The following is a 3,990-nucleotide window of genomic DNA, read 5'->3' as shown; positions in this document are numbered from 1 at the left end:
TTTGGTGATGACCGTAGTCCGCTTTCCGTAGAAGTCGTTTTCACGTAAAGTGAGCTGATCTATGCAGAGGTCCGTTGATCCTTCAATCTTCAATGATGCACGTATGCCGAAATCGTGATTTCGTTTACACTGAAGCGAATGCATCCTGGCAGAATTGCCAAAATGTCACGTAAACATCAGGGTTGGATGGTAAGAGAAAAGAAGGCTGAGTCGTAATCCAACTATTAATTTTCATTTATCGAACTTCATTATAAATTTAGCACTTATAAGAAATTGAATGACACTGAACCGGAGAAAAGGGCTGCGCAAGAACAGAAACTAGAACAAGAACTGCTGGAGCTGGCTGAAGTCTCGGCTTATATGCGTTTTAGTTTGAGGATGTTGAGGGGCTCAGTACAGGTTATGATATGGAAAAGTGTCCGAAGGTCGGGGGTCGATGTCTTATCTATGATGTAGACTAAGGTGTGTCATAGCTTCTGTGTAAGCTATGATGATAGGGTGGTGATATGTCCAAGGAAGTCTGAAGCTCGGTGGTCGATATCCTATCTTTGATGTGGACTAAGGTGCGTCACAGCCTTGGTGTAGGCTATGATGATAAGGTGGTGATGTGTCCAAAGGAGCCCGCAACTCGGAATCGATGTCATATCTCTGATGTAGATTGAGATGTGATTGATGTCACACAATCATGGTATTAATTGTTTCCTCTAATTCCATCTGCCTGCCAGCCTCGTCATGAACAATCAACGTGTGACTGTATATTTTCAGTAAGTCATTAGACCTCACTGCCTCTTGAAGAACATCATTTAATGATTCAGGAATTCCAAATTTAGATTCTAAATTCAACCAAGCCTTCCAAACGTTTAATTTTTCCTTCTCTCCCCTGAAATTAATCGTTTTTAACGCTCTTCTCGCAACTGCTCTTGCTTTCTCTATTTCTGTTGCCTGTAAATGGTATGCCATATACTGTAACCATACTATTGAACTGTCTGGACTAGCTAAAACTAATCTGTCCAAGTGATCTACAGAATTTGATAACTGGTTATTGGCTAGTGCTTCTTCTTTTTGACGAATTTCACGTTCCTTCTGTCTTTCTTGTTCTCGGCGTTCAGCGGCACTTAATTTCTTATTTCTCAGATTTGGTTTTTTCTCTACTTCATCTTCACTATCGCTAGATGACTATCCATAGGAGAGTTAAATTAGGGTTGCCATCCCAGAGAAGTCCACACGTAGATAATCTTGGCTTCTACTCGTTATCCTTATCATTATTAACATTGCTAACTGCATATTTCAAATCTTTTTCGGAAGGTTTGGTGTCTTCCAGTTTAATCTTTTCTTCTCCTGTTCGTTCAACGCACATTCTCTTTGAATATTCCTTTTCTAAATCTTTCTCTTTTGTTTCCCTTTGTTTTCCGTCTTTGGTACTTCCCGTAACTGTTCAATTTTTATTTTTTTGACGAGTACCACGTTCTCTTGATTTTGTTTCTTTCTTTTTAAGTTATTATTATCATCCGATTTCTCTCTCACAGAATACTTCTTTTCAAATGCAGATTTTATGACGCAGAGAGGCATAATATCGGATTTTTTGGAATTTAATGAGGCGTAACATTTAATTTTAGGATGAATAGTATAATGTGTTAGATCTGGCAGTAAATCATTTATGTGACGACGTACAGGCATCGCAGCTAAAGTTCCGTTACCAATAGCTTGTAGGAATATCAAGATAAACCAATTTGTCACCATTAAGATTCTACCACGTAGCAATTTACCGTCAGGGAATTGTATTTGCTTATTTTATTTGGCACTTATTTTATGCATTATTGACGATAATGTGGTCAATTCCACAAGCTCGTGTACATAATTTTTCCATATAATCGTCCCAGAAATTTTGTCCCATATTTTTTTATCCTCAGAGTAATGATCCTTAGACACTATACCTAGCAAGTTATTCTTTTTTTTTTGCACGTGGAGAAATCCTCATGGACACTCCGCTGCCGCTAATAACGGCAGCAGCAGAGTAGTGTCGGATTCCTATCGACTAAAACTCCGCGTTGGCCATCCTACGCGTATGACAGGGGGCGCTCCAGGAACCTCAGGTGAATTACATCTGTTGCATCCCCTTCCACATCCTCTCTTCGAGCCAGTCCTATGGATTCCCACACTGTTGAATTTGGCGTTGGGGGGGGGGGGTTGCCCCTGGCGCCGCCCCTCCTTCTAGTCGCGGTAACTTAGCAAGTTATTCTGCAATTGAACAACCAAACAATCAGCCGTAATTTTTTCAATCTTACCAGTAACTCTCTACCCTAATTTGACAGATGCAATTGGTCCGTTCTTGTAATATGAATTCCTTGAAAGTTCTACTAATTTATTAAAATACAGCAACAATGAATCCAATGCTGCCACCATTCTACTTTTAGGATCAGATAGATCATCGTATATTTTCTTTAGCGACAATGTTAGTCCTAGTTTTTGTTCTTTCTTGTTAATAGAAAATATTTTTACCAATAAAATTTTGTTTGTGTGCAGTAGATTAAAATTACTAACGTTACTATAGGACACATATCCAAATGGCGTACATTCTGCAACTGGAAAAATTAGTCTTATGCTATTTGGCTCCATATCTTTGATCGTACAAGGTATACAGTCTCCTATTTTCAAGTTTTCAAAATTCCTGTATCTTCCTTGAGTTACAAAAGTTCTAGTTAAAATTAAATTAGGTACTGTAGCAAATACAAGAGCTGAAATTGTATCACCAGGAACATAATTTGGTGCTAGTAGAACTGCAATCTTCATACAAGGTGACATATGACCAGCTGGTAAAAGTCCTGTATTAACAATTTGTCCTTCATATTTACCGATTCTTAAATATAGTCCCTGAGTGGGTGATTCTATTATTGTGCCTACTATTTCTTCACCAATATCGAATGTTGCTTTTTCAACTTTTATGTTTTGATTAGCCACATTTAGAGTGATCTTTCCCGAATCTGTGTTCTCTGTTTGCATTTTTACCAAAATTGTTTGTCCAATTGAATATTTCCAATTTACGTTAGATGTTTCCATCTCGAGAGCAGTATGTGGAATCCAACCTTTAACATCCTCGCAACACTTTACCAATATTCCACGCTTATGTATTTGAATGATAGTTGCGTGGTGTTTTGAGTCAATTTTCGCGTCTTGTATGTTTGCTAAAGTGGGCAAGTCACTCGTTATTAAAGACATTTTCAAAGTGAGATTTACTTTTTTTCGGCCTATATGAACGAACAAAACTCTTGCTTCTACTTCTTTGTCGACTTTCAGCTTTTTTAAGGCACTTAAGCCTTCATCAAGTATATGATCTGGTGCAATTTAACCATTAAATTTACCAAGTTGTATATTAACGAAACCATTCACTTTATCAATATTTGTAATCTTTAAATTTACCACGTCGCCAGGTTTAAATGTTATATAGTAAATGACAACGTACATATTTTATAAAGTGGGACGTACAATTGTTTAGTGTAATAGTCGGGGTATCTACGTGTACTCTCTAAGTCACAAGTTAAGTAACTTCGAAGGAATATTAAATTGAGTTATTTAAGTTTTAATTCCAACGAAGTAAGAGTCTAATCCTTCTCATTCACGCAAGCGAGAGGGCGGGAATCAAAGACTAATGTAAAATAATGCCTAACATAATGCTAATGCCACGTACGACATAGTTGCTGAAACTTTTTAATTTACTACTTATAATAAACCTTATAACTTATAATAAGGCAACCGTCTACTCAAATTTCATTTTTTCAATTTATAAAAATATGAATTTACACAAACACCAGCACTCTACTTATCATTACTTCCACACAACGTTCTCTTTCTAAAGTTCAGATTTTCGTAACTGCAGTTAAACGTGACACCCACATGGGCACACATCACCTTTTTGTATTCTGCTACAATAGCACTTACTATAGTTTTGCTCGTAAACAAACCTGACAGGCGTGTAATCGACAAAAAATCACT

At 37.2% G+C, this 3,990-nt stretch overlaps 1 pseudogene; it reads right to left on the bottom strand.

Annotated features, from left to right (window-relative positions):
* Positions 1 to 675: 675 nt before the first annotated feature.
* LOC122577540 lies at positions 676 to 3,462 on the bottom strand (annotated as a pseudogene).
* Between the last annotated feature and the right edge of the window lie 528 nt (positions 3,463 to 3,990).

Source organism: Bombus pyrosoma, unplaced genomic scaffold, assembly GCF_014825855.1.
Source record: "Bombus pyrosoma isolate SC7728 unplaced genomic scaffold, ASM1482585v1 HiC_scaffold_4727, whole genome shotgun sequence".
In the NCBI taxonomy this organism is placed as follows: Eukaryota; Metazoa; Arthropoda; class Insecta; order Hymenoptera; family Apidae; genus Bombus; species Bombus pyrosoma.
Note: the sequence above shows the minus strand (reverse complement) of the source record. Positions and strands in the feature narration are given on the sequence as shown.